Raw genomic sequence first — 17,435 nt, 5'->3', positions numbered from 1 at the left:
ACCAACCTCGCCACTGTCGCGCTGGTGGAAAATAGAGGATAAGATATCAAGGCTAGAAGGTTGGGTTGAGGGGACAGAGGGTTGCAACCATCTCATCAGGAGTGGCTGAAGAACGGCTATCAGAAGTAGCATCATAAGAGAGATAGTGCCACACCAACGGGGGAAAGGATCAGGTGACCGTGATTGTCAAGATCCCCAAGGAGGAAAGCTTCAAGCGATATCCATTAATCAGGAAGGGATCATCAGAGGCATCAATGGTCTACACTTGGACAGAGCCATTAGGGTTGATAACAAGTACCTTATATGGGCCCATCCACCGCTGTTGAAGCTTGCTAGGAAACTTGCCAAATCGTGAATCATAGGCTAGGACCAAATCACCTTCCTTGAACTCCTTGTGCTTGATGAAGCTGTCATGGTAAGCCTTACATCGAGATTGCATGGCTTCCATGCACTGTAGAGCCATCCTGCGAGTTTCATCCAAACATTCCAGGTGCAGGAGATGGCATTGCAGTGAATCATCGTCCCCCAAACGCTCTTTGATAGCCACTCGCAAAGAGGGCAAATCCAGTTCAATAGGGAAAACAACTTCTATACCATACACCAACTGGAAGGGTGTCTGTCCTGTTGCTGCTTTATGGGAGGTTCTATACGCCCAGAGGGCCTCTATAAGTCGATAATCCCAATCATGACGATGTGCGGCAATTATTCGTGTCAGGATTGAGCAGAGGATGCGATTCGTGACTTCGACTTGGCCATTGGCTCTGGGGTCGTGGTTAGATGAAATGTTTTTAAAGATTTATTGAAGATCAAAGTTGAGCTCTTGAATGAACTTGTATTCCCTTTTTTCTGGATTGCAAGGACGCTTCCTTATTAAGTGTGGGGATATGTTGAGTGTTGAAATGACCTATTTTTTGGCTGATTTTTGTTGTTTTTGAGAGTTGAATGGTTGATTTTATGAGATGATTGATTGGTTTGGAAGTGGTTTGAGAGTGTTTTGGATAGGTTGGAATGGTTTTATTAAGCTCATGATGTTTATTAGTAGAGATGTGAAGTTCTGATGATGTTCTAATATGTTCTGTTTGGTCCTGATAGCTTCTGATGAGCTTCTGTAGACCTTCTGTATGCCTCTGTATGTGTTCTATTGGATGAGAGTGTAGCTTGGGAAAGTTTTCTAGCCTTGGAAAGAGGTGAATACAAGTGCAAAAGAGCTAAAAGAAGTCAAAGAAGTAGCTGCTGAAGACTCAAGTAAAGACTGGAGTGATGTGATAGTGGTGAGCTATGAAAAGACACTATAGTGGCTCTGGTGACTCTTCATATCAGACATACCTCTTGGGAGGTGTATCCACGACCTAAGAAGGATTATTGAGGGTTATTATGAGATTATTGTAGTGAGGATATGATGTACTATTGATGGAGAGAGAGAGAGAGAGAGAGAGTTAGAGATAGCCAATTCTATCAAAATAGTGTGATTGTATATGAGAGATTGAGAGAGAAGACTATGAAGACATTGAAGATGAATACTATGTGATATATTTCCATTCAAAGATGGTGTATTACTTTTCTTTCTTTGTTATATTGATGGATTTTATGAAGATGTTGAAGAATATGGTTGATTCTATCAAATCCGTGGGAGATCTACATGATGTTGCATGAAGATTTGTTGTGCCTGGTGTTCTTTTCTTCATTGTGATCATATAAACCCTAATAAAAAATCTTGTTGATGCTACAAGATAGTTTTTCTTGCAAGAGAATTCCCTTTTCCTTGGTGTTCCTCTTGGGGCTCCACCCCTCTACATCCGATGTACCGACAGGGGTAATCTCTCTAAGAGTGGCACCCAAAGGGGTGCCACCTGTTGACGGCTGAAAGCCGGAGTAACTGGAGTAGATGTCCCCACTGGTGTGACAAATCCTAGAGGTGACGCAGCTCCAGCTGAACAACAAGATGAAGACACCACATCCGTGTCTCCACAGCAACATCCCCCTGATCTCGATGCACTCTCTCCCTCTAGCCCAAGTCGTGAGCGTCGAGATCGTCTGCTCGAAGCCAAAGCATCCGATCGCGCTGAAGCAGATCTACCAGAGTGCCCTAATGAAGAACGAGACAGCTCCTGGTCTGCCATCTCTCTGAATCTCGCGAGCTGGTCTGGAGACATGCGTGCGAAGATGTCTTGCAACTCCTCATCGCTCATCCCTCGACTCATCCTAAAAATGTCACCCGCAGAGATAAAAAATGATGTTAGAATAATCAATTTAAATCATACAAAGCACAGTATTATAAATCATTTTTAAAAAATCTCTCTTAAAATGCATATCTTATGTACCTTTATAAGAGATTGGTCAACGAATTGAGTAAGTGGATGCTCCAAGTATGAAGTATCCTATGGTCCCATTTTAATCTCCTGACATAACTCCGCATACACTAGAAGGTTGATAGACATGTCACCATAAAAGAATGAGTCCGCCTCGTTCTCAAAAAATTATTGGACTCCTATATTTCCATCATTGTTAGCCAATGTTGGCTCCAAGCTTTCGATGGCCTCCACCCCTTGTAATATCAACCCCTCTATTTGCATATTATCTTCATCTATGCTTGAAACATCGCTTTGATCATATACATGTTTACAAACACGTACAAGAGAGTGATTAACCATCGTGACATAAACCATGTCGTAATACAATTAGCAAGCAAATGACTCCATGCACCTGTTCACAATGGGCCAGCAACACAAAGGTGTCGTGCAAATCCATCCATTTTTTTTCGAAATCTATTTCGAGAAATCCCGATGGACCTCATCGAACTGTTGCTTCAGCTCCTCCAAGTACCACTTTGAACCACTGCACATCGAATAGTATCATGGAGAAGCTACAGTAATCCACCATAATAATACTTTGCAAGTTCCCAAAATACTCCATCTCATCCACAACCGTGTTTGGATCCGTTGCTCGTCACCGGCTCTCTTGCTCGAACCTTGCCATGACACCACAGTCCATTGTGGAGCGCATTTTGTCAATACGATCCACATATAAATGCTGTCCACGCGACCACGCTGTACTATATATTTTGTATTGTACATTGAAACACTCAAATTAGATGTCGCATATAAAATTTAGATATGACAGATTCTAAACCCCTCATCACCTTTGGACTACATCCCCTCGAGAATTCCCACTCCTCCATCGAGATCTCTGTCCCTTTGCTAGATGTTGCGGTTAAGGCCCCATGCAACCATCGCATTGACATAAACCACGGCATCTCCTCCATGCCTTCGGGATATCGAATCGGTCGATGACGCGTACTATGTCAGAATTTAGCTCGTGCTTCCTCTCGATCTTGCCTTGCAATCTGGTACTTGGCGAGGCACGCCTCCATGGAGGCATGGTGCAACATACAAAAGCGATTCACCTTCTCTTCCATTAAGGCATCCATTCTTTTTTCTACCCCATTTCCAACCACCACATCTCGAGTCAGTCTATCATCGTCCTTTAGCGTCCATAGCATTTCATTGTCTGGTTCCACCATTGGTAGCCATTGTGAAATATGCACTAACGCCTCTGACACCAACCATGCTACCTTCTGGCCGAGCTCGTTGTCGCACAAAGCCTTTCAAGGTTTTCATGAAGCGCTCTAGGAAGAACATCCATCACGTATGGACAGGTCCGGAAATCTCCACTTCGTTCACAAGATGCACAAGAAGGTGGATTTGTATCAAGAGCATGCTAGTGGGCAAGTATTTCTCAAAGAGACAAACCGTCTCCACTGCTCCTCGCCTCGCGGATTCAATATAGGACGTCTTAATCTCTTTCTGTGAGATCCATTGCACCAAAGTCGACAACTTGTAAATGGCCCCCCGAATTTCTGGAGTAAGGCATCCTGCGATCGCGATCGGTAGAACAAACTGCCACAAATGAGAAAGCATTATGAATAATGGTCACTTTCCAAATTGCAAAATGCCCACGCTAATTACAATCCATTCGTAGCACAAACGTGACATATCTTATGCCAATCGTGGGATTTTAGCCCCGCGACAATTGGTCATCTTTAGAAAATGTGGATCTGAGAGAACGCATCATACCCGTCGGAGTGCGGATAGACTTGATTACTTGCTTCACGATGCGCTCTTCTTTAGTGGACAAAACCCAAGGAGTGCGAGGAAGCTGCATGCGACCATCAGCACTCGACTGCAGCCAAAGCGCCTCCATCCTACCTATCTCCTTCAAATCCATTCATGCCACTATAGTGTCTCTCTTTCTTGTGATGTGGTCCCATAGCAAGCTGCCCACATTCTTGAAAATATGCATGGGATCCAATAAGTGGTTGATCTGTAAGTGGGTCCAATATGGAAACTCGTAGAAAACTGAGAACCGTCGCATTCCATTTGGATGTGATTCCGCGTGGAGCATTTTCATCTCGTACCAGTTTGCGGCGTTCATACGTGTTGGAGATCATCCAAGGAAACCTTCCCTGAGTTCATGATCCTCCAGCAAGAAAGCGGCGTGTCCTTGATATACCATCTTCTTCATGGTTCATGACCTTCGGGAGTCCCGCACAATGGACATGCATGATAACTTGAGGTAACCAGACCTGTTCCAACACCACGACCTAGTGAATACTTGATTGAATGAGATAAAATATAGATATTACCAGCGAGAACGGAGGCCTGCTCACCTGAGCACTCTCCCAATCTCGAAAAGTCATGCATTGTCCACATGAGAATGGCTCGAATATTGGCTGTGACCGCCGACCATCCGCCTACTCATATCTTGCACAGTGACCCCCTCCTTCCACAAAATCTTAAGCTCATCGACTAATGGACGAAGATACACGTCCATATTTTTTACTTTGTAGTGGCCTGGGACAAGCAAGCTAAGGATGAGATGTCCTTTCTTCGTAGAAAGCCATGGAGGGATGTTGTAGTTGACAAGGACTATAGGCCACACACTGTAAGAAGTTGAGCGCAGACCGAATGGGTTCACGCCATCCATTGTGAGACCGAGCCGAAGATTCCTTCGCTCTCGTGCAAAGCCTGGGAAGGTAGAGTCAATGTGGCTCCATACGTGCGAATCCGCTGATATTCATTGAACTCCATCCGTGGACCTATTCTGCACATGCCATGTTGTCAAGCTCGCCATGTCAGACGTAGAAACATGTGGTTTATGCGGGGAATGAGCAGAAAGTGTCTGAGAACTTTTTAAGGGATGGTTTGCCCTTGCAAGTCCTGTCGATACCTGTGAGCACCACACTTTGGACATGTCTCCATAGTCTCATATTATTCTCGAAACAGTATGCAATCGTTGATACTTGCATGGATATTATTGTAGTCCATACCAAGCTTCCGTAAAACATGTCGTGCATCATCACCAAACTCAGGCATGGTATTTACAGGTGGTAATATATGATATTTCAATAACCTTAAAAAAATCATAAAACACCTTGAAAAAGCACAAATGTTTGTAATAATAGTGTCAAAAAAAAAAATCAATGAAGCCTATGTGCAAGGTACCTGAATAACTCGATCACACTCATATCGCTCCACCCGTATTTTGCTTGCACACTTAAGAGTGCAAGCAGTGTCTTCAACTGAGATAATCGGCACCCATCATATAATGGTATGGATGCTTCCTCTCTAAGCGGATCAGAAGTCTCGACATCCATGGGAATCAATGCATCGATCATTGCCTCCATCTTAGGCTCCAAGATTGTAGGTAAGTCTGGAAGGTTGTCTGTCTCCTCTAGCATTGACGGTATAGATTGACCTTGCAAGTGGTGGATTGGCTCATGCACTCCATCCATCGAATGCTCACGAACTCTTCTGATTGGCCGCAAAGGATGCACTCCCCCTTGGGATGAGACATCACCTCCATGGATAGAAAATTTGCCAACAAGACTGATGGGACCTAAAACAGGCCAGCACTAGCTCATGCACTAGCCGGACCTCTATCATGCGCTCAACAACCCCACGGCCTCGTGGCCAGGAGTGTTGATGACACATATATCATACATTGCCTTCCTAAACATTTTGCGTTTGTATCACGTCTCGTAGTCCAACTCTAACCCAATTAACACTCCTCAGAGGGAGTCCCAACACATTGCCAAATAGCATGAAGTACAAACATAGGAGGTCCTCCCACGGCTGATTGCCGCTACCTCACTCAGACTCTCCTACATCTTGGGGATTGGCCCCTTGATGCGTCGCTAAACATATATAAAACTTCACACATAGTCCTCTCAAGGTACCAATTATTTCGTTCCAGGTTATACCATACCTCACTTTACTTTCCCCTTAGACCCAATGCCTAGCCTACAGCTTGGAACAACCTTACTCACTCAACATTGGTCACGATCTAGAGAATACAGGTGTTATGCATCCAAGAGGTATTGTAAGATACCTTTTATCATTTTATGATTCATGCAAATTGTGAATGTCCATGTGCTCAAACAAAGAAAAATTAGCATTGTGCTTAGTGCAAAAGCATTCTTTCAATGAATTTCTCCGATGCGTAGGTGCTACGTTGCACGAACCTAGCACCGAGGAGACCTCGTGCTACTAGATCCTTATTTTAAATTAACCATCGATCTATATGATATGCATAGATAAAAACAATCAGCCTTTTCTTTCTCTCAGCACTTAAACACCACTCTCATTCTCTCTACCCCCTCACCGTTTAGATTGTGCACGATGCATAGGTTTAGGGTAATATTTTTCCATGTTTTTATTGTATGAAAAGCAATGAAAACTCACTAAAACAAAAAGTTAGGGTTGAACTGAGGCTAAACCTCCTACTTCAGACCCCCCATACATTCACATACATTGTTCTTATTTTTCCTTAATTTTCGGCACTCAAAATCTATTTTTCCCCTATTTATTAATGGTTTTTTCCTATATTTCTTGTATTTTTTCACAATATTAAATAACTAAAAATATAAAATGAGTTGTGGGTTGTGGCCCTTAGGTTCATTTGCAGAAAAAAAACAAATTTAGTTAGTGTGTCTTATTATATTTTCCATTTATATATCAAAACACCCAGTTTCCCCATATCTCGCGTGTTTTACGGGTTTTACACCATTAATTTCAGTTATGATTTTCTGATTTTCTGAGCATAAATTGATCAAACTCATAGCAAGCAATATCATAATGCATAATCATCCTATGGGAACAAATATTCATGAAGCAAATTGCATAAAACATCAATTTCCTTTTTTGAAACGAAATTACCGTTCATTGCGGGTTGCGGGTTTTTATTTGCCATGTCTCGGGACTGATTTCCAGCAGCCATTAATGCTCATAACAGTCCACAATCAGCAATCTTCATTCCCCTTGAACCACGGAGCAATCCGGTCTTCATTGGACAAGCATCCGTCATCCATTCTTCTTCACCACATGAATCTGCCCTTAGAGGAGAGAGAGGGAGGAGAGAGAAAGACCCATTTTAGAGATCTTCATAGAGACCACCATTTCACGAGTGAAGCATGGCGATATGACCAGCAGTCGGAGGGGAAGCAAGGGCAATGATCATTGGTATGGGTTGTTTGCAAGCTGGAGGTTGAAGATCCACCCATGATGGCGCAATTTTCGGGTGCCTCCTGTCGCCTTCTCTCCACGTTTCATGCTCTCCCAAAAATGCCACGATTTGATTGTTGCATAAAATGTTAGATGTCCCCCCCCCCAAAGGTCACTTACATTTGGCCACTCTAATGTCCACCTTTTCGTATCTTGCCCGGTCTCTTGGCTCCTTCCCCGTCCGGACTCCGAATTGAGCTCTGAAAAATCCCGGGCGTCCGGCTTGACATCCCGCATTGGTCGGTAGCTCTTGTCAACCTGCACGGAAGTTTGAAAAATTATGAAAAATCAACAAGTGTCGCTCGGGCGCCTTTAAAGTACTTTGACGTTTAAAATCGTCCTAGATTGAGCCGCCGCCTTCAACGTTGAATATTTTTTCCTTGATATTTGTAATTTTTAGCGATTTTTAAGCACTTCTCGGTATCAAAATTCCACTCTCATTGGCAACCACGGGATAGAGCGACTCAACCTGTCGAATCCCACACTAGATCTGCACAAAACAACCAAAGGAAGCATCAAGCTGATACAAAATAGATACATATTAAAGACAGCACAATGCTCACCCTACCCCCTGACAAAACCAAGGCATGACATCCACAAGGAGTAGGCCTAGCGGAATCTGATAAAAGGTCTGAAGCTAGTCACCAACCGACTGCTCCAACACGGCCAAACTAAAAAAACTGTCAAAGAGGTTACCCTAAGTGGTGGTCTGAACTACCTTCCTAACTAAGGAAAACACAACCAGGAGCTCCGACTAGGCGAGGACTCCTATAGCCTGATCAAGAAGTATGTTCTTTTAGCACATTTCTTCTTTTAGGGTTTTTTTTTTCCATACTCGGACATGTAAAAAGGAGGGAGCTGAGCGTAGTGACCCAAGGAGAATAGGGCATCGGCCTCAGGACCTGTCTCGGTACCCAAGAACCTACCAAGCCCTCGCAAGGTGACACTTAATCCTATTATGATGCTCACTTTTATTTTGGCTCCAACCTTCCTGACTTTCATCTTTTCCAACAAGATGCCACCCCTAGGAAGACAAGGCATCGGCCCTGGGTCTGACTTGTCCCCAGGAACCTACCAGGTCTTTGCAAGGCAATGATCATCTTCTCATAAAATTTCCTTTCTTTTCTTGACTATTTTTACAAGGGTTAGAACCCCTTTTTACACACCTTCGTATATTTTTATTTTCTTTAAGATATTCAGGGTTTCTTTCCCTTTATCATCTTTATTTTCCTGCTGCAGGCTTCCCTAACAGCCTCACAACTAACAAGAACTCCTAGAACGATTGCCTAGCAGGCTAGAAAAACAGGGTCACTAGGACTCCTTCTAAACAGGTCTTTTGATGCTCAAAATTTTCTTTATAGGAGGCAAGGACTACTCAGACCTCCCTCAAACATACTTAACCTAAACCTGGGACTTCATGCCTTAGACGCCGGTCCCCAATAAGAAACAAAAATCCCCTTAACAAGTACACAAACACATATAGCATAAAAACCATAGTACTCATAAAGGAAAGATATCACTTGGATACGGCCACGAGAAGCTTCCATGCAACAAAAGGCTCCTTCCAAGCTCTTCTTCGAACCTGTCTAGCACAGAACTCAAACAAGAGACCATTAATCGTACCTGTACTAAACAGACAACTGGCCCTCTTGGCCTAATGAAATAAAGCACTTCACTACAAAACTTGATCATCCCTCTTGGCCTAACGGAATAAAACAGTAAAACCTTGCAACACGGGCCCCCTTGGACTAATGAAATAAAACAAAGTAGCACCTACACATCCTTCCCTGGAAGAATCCAGATTTACAATAATAGGCTCCCTCCCAAGGAGGAAAAACAAGCTCGTGGCCCTAAACTAAATGCATAAGGTTATGACCCATCCCTCCTACATATATAACAAGAGGCGTACGCATAACATGTCGTCTAATCAACCTATGGGTCTAGGATAATAACGGTAGATTGGTCTCGGTAACTCTTTGCATCACCCATATCAACCATCATCTGCCATATATTGCATGCTCTGATAACATACCCCACAAGCGAACGGGTCCTGTTTCATCATTGACCACAATTAAAGAAGAGGTCTTCCTCATAAGCAAGATTTGCCAATGAATCTGCAAACTGATTCCAGTAACATGGAATCAACTGAAAAGACACTCTCTCAAACTCTTCCAGTAGGGTCATCGCAGTCCAATGATACATACAAAGAATGGGATTCCACACTATGTATGTCCCATCTAGCTGACTCAGGATCAACTGGGAATCCCCTTTTACTAACAACTGACGAATACCACCTTGTTTGGCAATATGCAGTCCCATAATCAAGGCTTTATACTCCGCCATATTGTTAGTGAATCCTACCCCGAGATAAGCAGCTAACTTCATCGTAACTCTACGTCGGGGATCTTGGATTACCACTCCAACACTTTCTTTTTTATTAGGGCCCATGGATGCTCCGTCAAAATATAATGTATACGTCCACAATGGGTTTACACAGTTGGCCTTCTCAAACTCCTCTATTCGTAATTATGGTAGTTAAAGTTTAGCATGTTGAGAGGATGAACTGATGGCTCCATCCCACCTTCTTCATTGAACCAACAGGGATACTTGTCAACAGTCGTAAACAGTGATGGAAGAAGACTTTAATCTCCCACACAAAGGTTCTGTCTTCTTGCTCAATCACTTTGTATCCTTTGCTCCACCAGATAAGTTTCCCCTAATGGTATCTCTACTCCAAATATGGGTGCTCCAAATAAGGGATTAACCGACCCATCAACCAACTTTAAGCTCTTTCCCACAGGTCTTAGATCATTCCTAGCATGCACCTGCAATGCATTTCTTTTATATTAGCATACTTAGAAATAATAAGGTTTAATCTTATTAAGATTAACCTTATTTTTAAACTCTACTCCCTGTAAATCAGCTAATAGAGCCGTAGACCTATTCTTCCCTAACCTGACGATCTTGTAGGGGCCATCCCATTTAAGTTCGAGTTTCCCTAGAAACAGCTCCCTACGCGCATCGTAATAGAGGACTAATTGCCCTTTTTTAAAGGTATATCTCTTCGCTCTAAGGTCATGGAACTACTTCATCCAATGCTTGGCTACCTCTGGTGTAATAAGCTCTGCAACTTCAGCTCATCCAGGTGGGCTATAGTCGTGAAACGTTCGAAAAGGGAATCCTTATCTCCCAAAGAATGGTTAATTGCAAAGCGTATGGTCGGCAATTCCATTTCAAGGGGTAACACACACTCTTCCACGTAAACCAATTTAAATGGAGTATGGCCGGTAGCTCGCTTGAACATGGTATTATACACCCATACTGCCACATACAACTTCTTGTCCCAGTCTCGTTTCTTCTCAGAGACTATCTTAGACAAGATCCCCACAAGCTGTTTATTAGTACTTTTCACCTGCCCGTTTGCTTGCAGATTATAAGGAGTCATTTTATTGTGCTTGATTTGCCAAGCCTCAGTCAAGCTTTTGATCACCTTATTTAGAAAATGGGTTCCACGGTCCGACACTAATTCTCTCGGTGGACCAAAGCAACAGATAATTTGTTCTAACAGGAAACTTGCAGTCTCTTTTGCATTGTCCTACCTCGTCGCCCGCGCTTCTAACCATTTTGTAAAATAATCAGTGGCTACTATAATATACCTCTTCTAGGTAGTAGATGACGGGGTAATAGGACCCACAAAATCAATGCCCCACTTCTCAAATGGAAGGATAGCCATGATAGACGTAAGTAGATGTTTCCTATTCTCTCTACTGTCATGTCTTTGACATGTATCACATTTCTTAACATACTCAAAAGAATCTTGGAAGATAGACGGCCACCAATATCCAGCTCTTAACGCTTTCTGTGCCGTCAACCGTCCCACGAAGTGCCCTCCACATGCAGAGTCATGACACTCCTCCAAGATAAAAGGAACCTCGTCAGGCATCACACATCGGCGGTAGATATCATCAATACCTTGCCGATAGAGTGTCCCTGCGATCAAGGAAAACTTCAAAGCTTGCTGTTTGATTTTTCTCTTTTCAGACTTTGACAAACTAGCTCCTGTCTCTCCTGTTGATAGATAGTGCATAATAGCAGCATACCAAGATGGGATAGAAGTTGTATCAATTTTAAACATTTCCTCAATATCGCTTCCTTCAGTCGAAATCTCTTTTGGCTCCCCAAAATCCACAAGGCATTCCACAATATCCTGCAACCTCGGTGGCTTACTCTTGATCTCATAATCGAACTCTTGCAAAGTGATTAACCACTTTGCCAAACGATCAGGCGGCTGTAGCTTGTTCATAAGCAATCTCAGCCCTTCCGCCTTCATATAGAACACTACCTTTTCATAGAGGATGTAGTGCCTGAATTTATTAGTCCCAAAGACCATCGCAAGACACAACTTCTCCATGTAGGTATAATTAATCTCTGAAATGCCCAATTTTCGACTAGCAAAAGCTATCGGATGATACCACTTTTCCTCCCAAATTTGGGCTAAACAACAGCTAATACTATGCATGGTGGCTAAAAATATGTAGAACACCTCGCCTCTTTTAGGTGCTTTTAAAACGGGTGCTTTTACTAGCTCCTGCTTCACATCCTCAAATGATACCTTACAAGGGTCGCTCCATTCAAATGAACAGCTAAAGGATAATAAGTTCGTTAATGGCAACGTTCTTTCTACCAAGGCATTTATAAACCTCCGATAGTACCCTATCGATGACAGAAATCTATGAACCTCTTTCGGAGTGTGTGGTGGACTCATAGCAACTATGACCTTGATCTTTTCAGGGTCAGTTGCTATCCCTACTGAACTGACCACATGGCCTAGCAATAGCCCATAAGGTACTCCAAAAACACACTTCCGTGGGTTAAGAGCGATACAAAGTTGTCTGCAGCGCTCAAAGCATTTTCTCAAAATAATCAACATCATTTCCCTTACAGTGGCTACCCCCAGTCATCAATAAATACTTTCAACTCATCTAGGGAGATGTCACCAAAGGTCTTGTCTGATGTTCGTTGCCACGATCCATGTGCATTGCATAAACCAAAGGCCATCACATGGTACACAAAAGTACCAAAGACAGTAATAAAAGTCGTTTTCAACTTGTCTTCTTCTGCAATTGCCATCTGGTTATATCCCGCAAAGCAATCCATGAACGAATATATCTCCCTACCTGCTAATTGATCCAAAATCTAGTCAATAAACGGCAATGGGTAGTAATCCTTAACTATCTGCTTATTCAGCTCTCTAAAATCCACACATAAACGGATCTGGTTGTTTTTCTTTTTTCTAATAACAACACGTGAACACCATTTTGTGTGTTGTACAGGGAAGATTAACCCAGCTTTCCTTAACTTCTGCAACTCCTCAAACAGCCCATCCCTCAATTCAAAAGGCATACGCCTTACCTTCTGACGCACAAGACGACTGCCTTCTTTTACGAGAATAGTATGTATAGCCGGGCTGGGAGGAATACCTCTCAACTGATCATAATTCCAAGCAAAGATATCGTGGAATTCTTAAATTAGGGACACATAGTCCTCCCTTTTTGCTGAACTGAGCATGGAACCTAATTTAATTAGCCGCGAATCAGTTGACGTGCCAAGGTCTAACTCAATCACATCCGTGTCTCTTATCCTATCTTGCGGCTCTATCGGCTCATTTAGAGTTATTGGATAGATATCCTCTGTAGTGGACCCCTCCTTAGATTCATCACTGGATGATGTCTCACTATCAGATGGATTGTCTATTGTCTCTAATTCCGTAGAAGATAAAGGAGCTCTCTCACTTTGAGGAGACTCAAGATAAGCATAAACTATTACTCGATTAGCACCTCTACCTAGAACCACTCGACCAGCGAGTATATCAACTTGACAGTATGTTCCTAGGATCCAAGGCCTTCCTAGCAAAACTCGATAGCTAGGGCGTCCTGCAAATCTTATCACCCTAAAGTCCAAGAAACATTCTACACTTGCAACTATAACATGGACCTTAGTAACCCAACCTTCTGGTTGTCTTAGACTATCATCAGCCATTCTCAGAAGGGTAGAGCTGTCCTTTTGGATGCCTAGACCCAGTCTCTCCATCAATTTTGAACTCATGATATTGACGGAGGATCCAGTGTCTACAATGGCATGTTCCACTAATATTCCATCTACATAAGCTGGAACCCTAGGGCAATTCTTTTCAGCATGGTCAAACCAATCTTCCTCTACTTGTGCTATGCCCAAGGGTTCTACAATATACCCGATATGCAGGATCTTCTTAAATCCCTTGTGTACTCCTGGAGATAATTTGATCAATTGCAAGAGGTTCACATCTAGTTTAACTTCGCAAAGAGAACTTGCTAAATCAAAGTCATGATAAGTAGCCAAAGCTCTCTTTTCTCGTCAAACCATCCTCTCTTTTGGTCTTTGGACCGGTTTTGGTGCTTCTTTCTTGGCTCTTGCCTTCTTTCTTGGCACTGCCTCATCCTTGTTAGGGTCAACTTTCTTGTCAACCGGCCTTAGCGGTCCCCCTTCCATGCTAGGACTCTGGACTTGCGTCCCCTTATTCCCTTGTTTAGGGTTTTCCTCAACTGGTTTTCCCTTATCTTTGTCAACCTCTTTAGCCTTTTGGCCTCTTGTCACGTCTCTTAAGTTAGAGGTTTCAGCATCATTGACTCGTACAACCTCAATAAGGCTGACTCCGTTGCCTTGTGGCAACTCTTCTATATTTGTTTTTCCCCTCTGTAATATTTTCCTAGGTGCATCATTCAGTTGCAAGTTATTTCCTTGCACTCTATGATTCACAGGGCCTGGTTGTTTACTCCCTTGTTGGAGAGAACTAGTCTTACTCCAACAGATAGCAGCTAAATGGCCTGACTTCCCACAAATGCCACATTTCACATTTGGACAATTCCTAGGAAAGTGTTGTCCACCACACCATTTACAACTGAATCTAGAGGGTCCACCCTCTTCAGGGCGTCGACTCCCTATCAAATTTTGTTGCTTCTTTAAGAAATTAACGTCGACGGCTATTTGTCGATATTGTTCGGAGATCATATCGGTATAATGCTTCATCATATCCTTAACTTTGCCAAGGACATTAGATGCACTCGACTCGTAGCCGCGATCGTCAACGTGTCGTTCCATTGGCCTACCAATCTGATTTGGCATTGGCTACTGACCCACAGGAACAACATTAGAACTCAAAACTTGGCCTCCAACATTTGATGGAGCCAACTGACTTGCCATAGGCATAGTCACACTGGGAGGAGCCGGTAGTAAAGGTATATTCTGAACCATACTCCTTCTCCCAATATGGTTATTCATAAGCATCCCTTGACTTCCATTCGTCAATGATGGATTACCGCTAGGTACTAAACCCCCATTAACATTCATTGGAGAGGAGTAGGCCGTTTGTAATCGTGCTTCTACTCCCTCTGCCCACGTAATAGCGGTATCTATATCTACTAAGGCCACACTGCTCAATTGTACTTGGATATTAAAGTCCAACCCATGCAAAAAGTATTGCAATTGGGCAGCCGGCGGAATGGGAATGTAAGTTTGCAACTTACGGAATACTTCCTTCAACTTCTGAGCATATGCTTTCACGTTCTCATGAGGATCTTGACGTGTCACATTCAAGACCCGCAACCAATATTGGCCACCTCTTTCAGGGGCATATTCCGCTTGGAAAGCTGCATAGAATTGATCAATGGTGGTTATGGTTCCAGACTCTATGCTGTGATACCAAACCGCAACCCTTCCTTTTAACGTCATATTGAAGAACATCATGAGATGTCCCTCGTCTTGGATGCGATAATTGAACATCAATCTCCGAAATTCACAAATGTGAAATTCTACATCCTCTTCTGCTAACCCATTAAAAATGGGCAAGGGAACCCTTAAGGCTGGTAAATCTGGCGTCCCTGCAAGAATCGCAATAGGCTGTGCCATGGTGACAATCGGATTAGTAATAGGAGCTTGAAGTGATGGATTCACACCCCCACTTGAAGTGGGTAGACTTGGTGGAGAAGAGGAAGAACTTATGCTTCCTCCTGTCCCTAATGGAATAGGTGGAGCAGTTAAGTGACTAAGACCACTGCTTCGTATACGTACTAGACTACTCCTTTGAGGAGAATAATGGCTTATAATCTCTAACCGTCGTCTAGCCCTCTCAGCACGTTCGCCTCTTTGGATTTCGGCTTGACGGTCCTTGTTAGAGGACATAAACCAACTTATTTTTGGTCCCTAGAAACCCTAAATCCGGAAGCCACCACTTATAAGTGGCTCCCGGCAGACGCACCACTGATGAGACCTAAAATGGGCCGGCACTAGCTCATGCACTAGCCGGACCTCTATCATGCACTCAACAACCCCATGGCCTCGTGGCTAGGAACGTTGATGACACATATATCATACATTGCCTTCCTAAACATTTTGCGTTTGTATCACGTCTTGTAGTCCAACTCTAACCCAATTAACACTCCTCAGAGGGAGTCCGAGCTCATTGCCAAATAGCATGAAGTACAAACATAGGAGGTCATCCCACGGCTAACTGTCGCTACCTCACTGGGACTCTCCTACATCTTGGGGATTGGCCCCTTGATGCATCGCTAAACATATATAACACTTCGCACATAGTCCTCTCAAGGTACCAATTATTTCGTTCCAGGTTGTACCATACCTCACTTTACTTTCCCCTTAGACCCAACGCCCAGCCTACAGCTTGGAACAACCTTACTCACTCAACGTTGGTCACGATCTAGAGAATACAAGTGCTATGCATCCAGGAGGTATTGTCTGATACCTTTTATCATTTTATGCTTCATGAAAATTGTGAATGTCCATGTGCTCAAACAAAGAAAAATTAGCATTGTTCTTAGTGCAAAAGCATTCTTTCAATGAATTTCTCTGACGCGTAGGTGCTACGTTGCACGAACCTAGCACCGAGGAGACCTCGTGCTACTAGATCCTTATTTTAAATTAACGATAGATCTATATGATATGCATAGATTAAAAAAATCATCATTTTCTTTCTCTCAACACTTAAACACCACTCTCATTCTCTCTACCCCCTCACCGTTTAGATTGTGCACAATGCATAGGTTTAGGGTAATATTTTTCCATGTTTTTATTGTATGAAAAGCAATGAAAACTCACTAAAACATAAAGGTAGGGTTGAATTGATGCTAAACCTCATACTTCAGACCCCCCATACATTCACAAATATGGTTCTTATTTTTCCTTAATTTTCGGCACTCAAAGTCTATTTTTCCCTATTTTTCAATGGTTTTTTTCTTTTTTTTGTATTTTTTCTCAATATTAAATAACTAAAAATACAAAATGAGTTGTGGGTTGTGGCCCTTAGGTTCATTTGCAGAAAAAAAACAAATTTAGTTAGTGTGTCTTATTATATTTTCCATTTATATATCAAAACACCCAGTTTCCCCATATCTCGCGTGTTTTACGGGTTTTACACCATTAATTTCAGTCACAACACTAACTAAATCCATCTAGTCATGAATCATGCTAGAAATCCATCTAGTCATGGTTATATCTAAGTCTATCTTTCCCAACAAGTGTCCAAGGCCTTCATTTTTTGTGTGTTTTTTAGTTCTAGAAATCACCTTGCACCTCAACACATCCCTTTTTCCAAGGTTCCAACAAACCTCCCTCATCTCATCATCGTCCTTAGCTAAAATGGCACTAAATAGATCGTATTTACATATTTCAACAAGTAGCTTCCTATATAATTTACATAGATTTTCTTGTTGCATTGCTTTCGCAATGGTACATACACCTGCTAAGTTTAGTAGGTACATATAAGATAACTAGAGCCTCTCTCTCTCTCTATCTCTCTCTCTCTCTCATGAGAAAGCAACAATT

The sequence above is a fragment of the Lygodium microphyllum genome, chromosome 10, assembly GCF_053477565.2.
Source record: "Lygodium microphyllum isolate KBCC chromosome 10, Lygodium_microphyllum_v1.1.10, whole genome shotgun sequence".
NCBI lineage: Eukaryota > Viridiplantae > Streptophyta > Polypodiopsida > Schizaeales > Lygodiaceae > Lygodium > Lygodium microphyllum.
The sequence above is the reverse complement of the archived record's forward strand: the minus strand, read 5'-3'. Positions refer to the sequence as shown.